Source organism: Puntigrus tetrazona, unplaced genomic scaffold (assembly GCF_018831695.1).
Source record: "Puntigrus tetrazona isolate hp1 unplaced genomic scaffold, ASM1883169v1 S000000060, whole genome shotgun sequence".
Taxonomy (NCBI): Eukaryota; Metazoa; Chordata; class Actinopteri; order Cypriniformes; family Cyprinidae; genus Puntigrus; species Puntigrus tetrazona.
This window is the reverse complement of record NW_025047739.1, coordinates 27,640-36,087: the sequence shown is the minus strand read 5'-3', so window position 1 is coordinate 36,087 and position 8,448 is coordinate 27,640. Positions and strand designations below refer to the sequence as shown.

Below are 8,448 nucleotides of genomic sequence, written 5' to 3'. Positions count from 1 at the left end.
ACAGCGCTACTATAAAAAGTCTGAATCATTCCTGAATCTTCATGATTTTCACACGATGTGATGCTTTTAAAACACTTGAAAGGAGCACAACTTCTAATAACTAGACACGACAACTAATAAATGATATAAAAAACCAGAAGACGTGGTACACACTGGCCAAAGACTACAAGCAGGACTAAAGAGATGCCTGACTGTTTATTTTCTAGGCTTGATTGTGTTTATGTGCAGTCTTACGTGTTAATGTTTCATAAAACTCATTGTCTTTTTACATAATTTACCGCTCTGTCTCTCTTTTTTTATGTATTTTTTTGTGCATGGCCCCGCCCACTTCATGACATATTCCGAGGGGCGGAGCTTATCTGGGTTCATGGCGTAACGGACCCAAAAAGTCATTTGTTGAAGCTCCTATGATCCGTTTGGGGTTTTTGTTTTTTGGTAGGAATTAAACGGCCAGAATTTCAAAAGACGTTCAGTTGTTTCAGCATCATAACTTAGCAGATATCGTTTATGCTCAAACATCAACATTAAGCACCCCTTTAGAGACGGATCAGAGCGGTCAGTGTCTGACCTCACACCCGTCCATCGCTGTCTGCTACGTTCTGCCTTGAAGGAAACAAAGAAAAGTTCATTATAGAATTTTCATCTCTGCTGTCCCGAGAAAAAAAGGCATTTTGAGATGTAAAATATGTTGTTATAACTATATAATTAATAATTATAAGTTGATATCTAAAAATTATTCGTTTAAATCTCACAGGGCTGCCCTTATATGTGGCAACTCTGAATTTATATCTCATCATTTTGACATGATTTTATATTTATATCTGGTCATTTTTGACTTTCTAGTTTGTATCTCACAAATCTGGCTATATTGAGATTTTTAACTGAATAAGATATATCCTGATTCTGACATTATATTTCATATTAATTCCTATACATTATATTTGCATCCATTGTAAATGACTAAATGTAAATATTTTACAGTTCTAAATGCAACTCTGAGATAACATATATCTATCTTGCAGTTCTGCGTTATCTTTAGCAATTCTATCTCAATTCTATCTCGTAATTTGTTTTTTGAATTTCAGGAATTTTTTGAATTTTCAGTGATCATGCAGAAATAAAACCAGCAATACAATGATTTCTAAAGCCACTCTTTGTAACCTCCTTTTATTTTTTTGTCACAAAAATCTAATGTATCTTCATTTGAGAGCATTTCTCCTCAAGTACTGATACAAATCGGGCTTTAATGCGACATGGTTAATGAACTTGCGTATCATTTATTAAATCAAAATTATTAGTAACTTTCTTAGTAAATATTTCCTCATCTGAATGAATAACCATCCGGTGCTACGCTTCATGAATCAGATTATCAACCTCATCTGAACCGTTTACAGTGAATCTTAGGTCAGCTCTGACTAAACAGTACACCCGTCTCAGAAGCTGATGCACTTAAAAGAAGCGAACTGAAGACGCTGGATTCCTCCTTTTATTTGAGTAAGTAATGGATTAGAGAACAATGAGCGGGAAGGACCGAAGCAGCATGGAGGAGTTTGGTCTCATTTGCATGAGTCACAATAATAATAATAACAACAATAACAGGCGCAAATAATACATTTACTTAAAGGAGGAGTTTAGCTAAAAATGGAAATCATTACTTCTAACCTGTGAGACTTTCTTCGGTGGAACTCAAAGGTACAGCTACAGAGGATATATATTTATCTATCTATATACTTAACTCTATCTGTATGCTTATAATGCGCTTCCCCCAACACAGCTCTTCATAGAGAAGAGAACAGAGCTCGTACGATTAAATAAATGAGCTGTTGTGTTTTTGCGGAAATCATGTGGTTTGGGAACGACGAGTGTGAGCCAGCGATGACACGACAGAATCATAATGTCATTTTTAATTACTCAGAGATCATTGCATGATGGTTCGGTGCAGCAGGTTTGACCAAAAACATCTTCTAAACATCTGTGCGACGAGAGAGTGGAAAACGACATAAAAGTGAATTCCAGACGGACTGCAGTGAAGAAGTGTTGTGAGGACTGTCTGAGCTTGTATAGCGTGCCGTGACCGTCCCGCCCTGCTGGCAGCCTCCACTAACCACAATGAGCCGCATCCTCCGCGACCTTATGACCCCGCGCCTCTGCCAGCGTCGCCGTGGAGACGCACCCGATGCCTGGCAACAGCAGTTACAATAACAACCCGCGTGTCAAAACAGCCTCGAACTCTTCAGGTGAAGAGCAAACCAGCTCCAGAAACATCAGGATGTTCGAAGCGCTCCAGGACTCACAGACGTGAGGAACATTACTTGAAGTAAAACAAACATCACCTAGAAAATTAAAGGAATATATAAAACATGAGATTATTTTCCTTCCAGGCAATATTTATAATCCGTTCGAGTATTGGGTTTAAGGGTAAAACTTTAGAGAACACACACACACACACATATATATATATATATATATATATATATATATATATATATATATATAATATATATATAAATAACAATTCAATAATAAACAAAAAAGAAAATGAGGAAACTAAAATGTAAATAAAAGCAGAAATCAATAAATAAATAACAACATGATAAACGATCTGCATCTAAATTAAGTGAATGAACTTACTTTATAATGAACTCTATTTAGTCTATAGTGCTTCATACAGTACAGATTGTGAAAGCTGCTCGCAAAAAACAGCATTAATTGCTCAGTTGTGAAACAGATTGAGTTTAAGCTGTAAAGCGGCTCTAGAGAAGACAGACTGTAGATGTTTGCTGCGCCGCACAAATACTGACCAAAAGAAATACGGCACTAAAAATATAAACATGAGGCAAAAAAATCACATGCCTTTAATAATTGAATTTTCTTTTCCAACAATTAATAGTTTTAAGAAGGCTATTTGAACAGTAATAGGTCTTTATGAGGACATCTGATCACTTCACCGTTTGCAGTGAATGGTTTATCATTTAAAGTTAGTGACGACTTGGCAGTAAACGCCATCTCTGTCCTGACAGGTGAGCTGGAGAAATAACGTTCCCACTGTCAGCAATTTGTCATAAAAAGCAGCCAGACAACCGCCTACCAAATTTTCTGCCAAGTAGTTTGGAGTGAATGTACACCTGATGTACTCGCAAACCACAAATAACCGGCTGAGGTCAAAAAACGCCTCGATTTGTACAGTTTTGTCAAAAATCACATTGTGTTCATTTGTTATTTCAGTCCTTCTGCAGTACAATGTGGTTCCATCGTGAAGATTTCTTTCTAAATGAGTTGTTTGACCCTTAAAAATGTGGTTGCTATGTTTTAAAGAAGTTTCTCCTATCATACTAAATATAGAAATGTCACATTTTAATTGCAAAAACTTTAACTGAATTAAATGATGTATGATTTGCCAATAAGGTAAACTTAACGGCTATTTATGGTTAATATATACAAGTCTAAAATAATAGAATTAGAATAGAGAGCGCTAGATGTCTTTTTAGCTGATTCTTGAGCAATAATATGACCTTCACTTTCAGAACGCAAGCTTCTAGAGGAACATAGGTCTGAAGTAATGGATTTAGCCGGTGCTGGTATTGTATGCAAACATCAATGTCTTGAATTTTATGTGAGCAGCTATTGGTATCCAGTGCTAATTGATGAAAAGAGGTTTTGTCTCATTAGAGATTAATCTTGCTGCCGCATTCTGGATTAATTGTAAAGGTTTGATAGAACTGGCTGAAAGACTTGACAAGAGAGCGTTACAATAATCTAGCCTGGACAGAAAAAGAGCTTCTGTTGCATGTAAGCATGTTTCGAAAGAAAGGGCCGGATCTTCTTGATGGATTTTAATAATGTGCTCTGAGAAAGTCAGCTGATCATCAATCACAACTTCAAGGTTTTTGATGAGACTAATTGCATGGTTAATTGTGATAGTGATGGGATTGATGGAACCACAAGCACTTCTGTCTTGGCGAGGATGAGCTGAAGGTTGACCATCCAGCAAGTAATGACTGTCATCAGATCATCAGGATAAAATGAGAAGTAGAGTTGAGTGTCACGAGCCTAGCGGTGATATGAAAAGCCATGCTTCTGAAAGACAGAGAAGAGAAGCGGTCCCAGAACTGAGCCCTGAGGCACACCGGTAGTTAGATGCTGTGATTCGGACGCCTTACCTCTTCAAGATACCTCGAAGGACCGTTCTCAGAGGTAAGACTCAAACTACTGGAGTGTGCTTCCTGAGATTTTCCAAAAGGGTTGATCTAGTGGTTATTCATATCAAAAGCAGATCCAGCAAGATAGGTATTGAAGATTAGGAATTTGCTCTTGCAAGTTTTAGGACTTCAGCAACTGAGAGCAAGCTATATATATGCATATATATAATGTACATATACATACATACATATCACGTTTAACAGCAAGTGCTCATTAAAATACACGTAAATAGACATTTATCCATTAAAGGAAAGATGTCAGAAGGCAGGTGACTTCCCAGTAACTCTTCACTGTTTATTACGGGATCCAGCGTTTAACAATGTGAGAAGTATTTTACAGACCTACACGATATGTCCAGCAAACTGTCATAAAGCCATGAAAATGATAAATCATAACAGGGCAGGTCAGTTTATTTCCATGCAGACGAATCTGACAAAGATCAAAGGAGATAACAGCCTCATTTCTAAGAGCAGCCTTTGAAGTAATTATTATAATAATAATAGTTCAGCCTTGAATATGAGCTGGAATGATCTCTTACACAACTCTTACTGTTACAGCACACTCCACCCTAAAATCCACCCGCAGCGACAGCGGCTCACATGTCTCTGGCCTGGATTGAGCACGGCCGTATCTATAGGTGAGCAGTTGAAATTTCAGCTGCAGATATCTTTATAGGAGTCTCTGGAGATGCAGACGCTGTCTCTTGTTGCTCTAAACACAATTCAGTCATGGGCCATTATGCAAGGCCAACTGATCTGATGTTACAAATTTCTGCCATTGGGTGGCTATTCACAAAAGATAAACTGACGTCTGTCCGGACCTGATCTCAACATATCTATTTTTGTCCTTGTTTTAGCACATTGTATGTGATTCACGCAGTATGATGTCAGGCGTGTTTCTCCTCATTGTCCTGTCCCGAGTGTATGTGTGCGTGTGTTTTCTTCATAAGCACAGCATTATTTAAAATCATGCGTGGTATATATTTTTCATCGTTATCCTCATAAGCCTCAGAACTCGCCAACTAGCCAACAATCCTGATACAAATATTGGATTGCATAATCAGATTTCAAAGTAAGACCACATAAAGAGAATACATTAAAATGCACAAATTCACAGGGATTCCCAAACATTATTATATTTATTTAGATTTTTTTTCAGGTGAACGCCAACTGTATTTACTTGAATTAACCGCTGAAACGTTAAGAATATATATTAATAATAAAGTAACAATCCAATTTATTATTTTATTTTGGTAAGCGGTTGCAAGTGTAGCTAATATAACTGATTGCAACCACTATTATTTTTTGCTTTTTTGGTGTTTTTAGAAGTAAATGTCGTGTTCGCTTTATTTCTGTATACTTGAAAACAAACATACCAGTAATTCATCCATGCAAACACAGACAGACAGCTCTGTTTCTCAGCATCTCACGCCATGAGCGCCGTTTTTCAAAGAGACCTTAAGGGCTGCTCTGATTGTTAGAAAGGTTAACAATTAAAAAAAAGTAAGTCATTAACCACGCTAAATGAACCAATTGAGAACGCTACTTAATTTTTCTAAAAATAATGTAGACGTCACTGCTTGACAAAACCTTTCAGCAGTGCATCATATAATGATATAGCTTCAAATGTCACAATACACGTGGTATCAGTCCTTCCTTCTGCTCGGTGAAGTGAGAACAGGGTAGCAAGTAAACTTTTCAGAAGCGAACTCAAGGCTGGAAGGGAAGGTTTATTAATAGTGAGGTGGATGATGAAATCTGAACAGCAATGACATTGGCCGCTGCTTTGTACACAGACACACAGGCAGCGTTTGAAAGGAAAGCCAGAGCAGGTTACACCCTGCTGATCTGACTTACGTACAGCGGCTTGTTCTGCGCTGGCCAGTGCACAATGCCTGCAAAGATTTCTATCTGCTTTACGAATGAAATTTAAATGCTTGTACAATATGGGCAGATCTTGTGATCTGATTATCTTGAGTTGAGATAGCAGTTAATATACTCACACGCGAGCGAGTGCGTAGACAGATCAGTGTCTGGGTATGTGCTGAGACACTCTTCAGAGACGCAAGGGACCAGCAGAAGGATGGATATCTCCACAGAAAGAGAGAGGAAGGAAGCCAGAAAAGAAACATTTGCATTACTTGAATCAAACTAATGAATGTTATGTATTAACGTCTCTGATGGAGGGAACGGAGATGTAATGTCGTGATGACAGAGCCTGATTCGCTCTGCTTAAGAGAATACGCCAAAGTGGTGTGGTCCACGTGTGCATGTAAAGCTGTTACGGGGCCGGATCTGCCTCAGTATTCTTGAAAAACATAACTATGTACGTTTGCTAAAACAATGGCAAACCATAAAGACAGTTTGCTAGAAAACAGGTCATTAACAAAGAAGAGATGAACCGACCAGACAGGTTTCAGCTTCAGACGGGATTCCCCTTCATGGGTTTGGCTCGGAGGTCAAAAGGCCATGTTTGTCACGAGAGCGGCTTTCTGACACACACACACACACACACACACACACACACACACCAGGTACTGATACAGGCTTAATTAAAGATTCAAGGCAATGAAAATAAAATATAGAAAGATAGATTACAGTATTCCATGCGAGCTCTCTAAACTCGAAACTTCCCAGCTATTACTCACTCCTAAGGTTTCGGTGACATGTGTTATGGAAACACAACAGTACCAATCAAAGCAATGCTGAGATGTTTACAAGACCTTCTGCAGAACTCCTCCTCAGCGGAACAGAGAGGAAAGCGCTGAAGCATCTTACACCCAAGAGATGGTTCGCTGCAGTGTCACAAAAACACCAGCTCACACCTGATGCTGACCGTTTAGCTTCATTCTTCAGTCTCGTGGAAGAAAACAAACAACTTGTGGGAAAAAAAGAGTTGCATTTAGTGTGTTAGATACAACATTGTGCGCTGCTGGACTCTCACAGATTCTTCAGTCAGGAACCTCGATTGAAGAGACATGAACTGGTTAAATGCGGCTGGTAACTGACACAAAATGATATTATCTGATGCGTTGAATGCAGTAGGCAATGTCTCATCTGGTGACCTGTGCCAAAAAATGAAAGACGTCATTGAAAAAAATCCCAAACACGGTGCAACTGAGTTCGCATTCTGTGAAAAAATCCTACACTGACAAAAATCTATTAACATCAACTACATTCAGGAACTACTAAACACAGGCAAGATTTATGAATATTTAGAAAGACGCCCCAACTCTAACCCTTGTGTATAAATATTTTCAATAAAATGAAATAAAATATAGTAACACTTAACTAGTTGCTTATTAGCATGCATCTGACTAGAATATTAGCCATTGATTAGTAGTAATTAAGCACATATTAACGTCTTATTCTCCATCACTAATCCTACCCAACATCTTAACTTAACAACTACCTTCCTAACTATTAATAAGCAGCAAATTAGGAATTTATGGAGGGAAAAAGTTTATAATAAGTTTCAAATATATCGATTATATCATTTTCAAAATGATGGAATGTTCCTTTAAATGTTTTTTAAAAATCAAAAACTGGTGTTTTATAGATTGAGAGAAAATTCAACTCTAACATTCTTGTAATTTCTTACAAATTTTAGAATGGAATGTTGGTGTAATGTTTAGGTGTCTGAGGAGAAACAGGGTGTTTCTGTTAGCTGGAGAGGCGCTAGCCTGATGTGTGTTGTTTTTGAGGGAAGAGCACCTGTGGTCATACGGTTACCTGCTCGACGTGAAGGAATTCAAACTATGAAGTGATTCCCTTAAACACTGACAACAATTTAAGAGCAATAACTTATGACAAGTCTTGAGGGGTTTACGTGTAATGATGTGAGTTCAGTGAAAGACGGGATCGCTATAGATCCTTCTTCTTTACTGTCAGTCTTCAGGGTTTTTCAGAGTATATATATATTCAGAGACCTAAACTAAGAAAAAATATATAATTTGGTGTAGATGCTGGTATTTCTATATGTTGAAGTTCTGCTGCTGGTAAAGTAAATCAATGAGATCTTTATAACAGTAAAAAGGGAGATGCTAATTTCATATGGATTTATTGAATTTTTGGAATTTACAGACAAAGCTGTAATAATGACATTTCATTGTAGATTTAGCACGCTACTTTGGTGATCGGTTTCTATTTCAACGTGTTTTTGCAGCACTGAGAAGTGTAGCCAATCACAAACGTCTCTGATTGGCTGTTGGGTTCGATAAATCAACAGATATGTCTAAGTTAGAATCCA

General features: G+C 37.7%; 1 long non-coding RNA gene across 1 annotated transcript; it reads right to left on the bottom strand.

Moving 5' to 3' along the window:
• Positions 1 to 1,472: 1,472 nt before the first annotated feature.
• Positions 1,473 to 8,205, bottom strand: LOC122332391. Its single transcript, XR_006248479.1, has 2 exons — positions 6,203 to 8,205; positions 1,473 to 2,333 (listed from the first exon to the last, which is right to left on the bottom strand). It is a non-coding gene; the product is annotated as an uncharacterized LOC122332391 (long non-coding RNA).
• Positions 8,206 to 8,448: the final 243 nt, after the last annotated feature.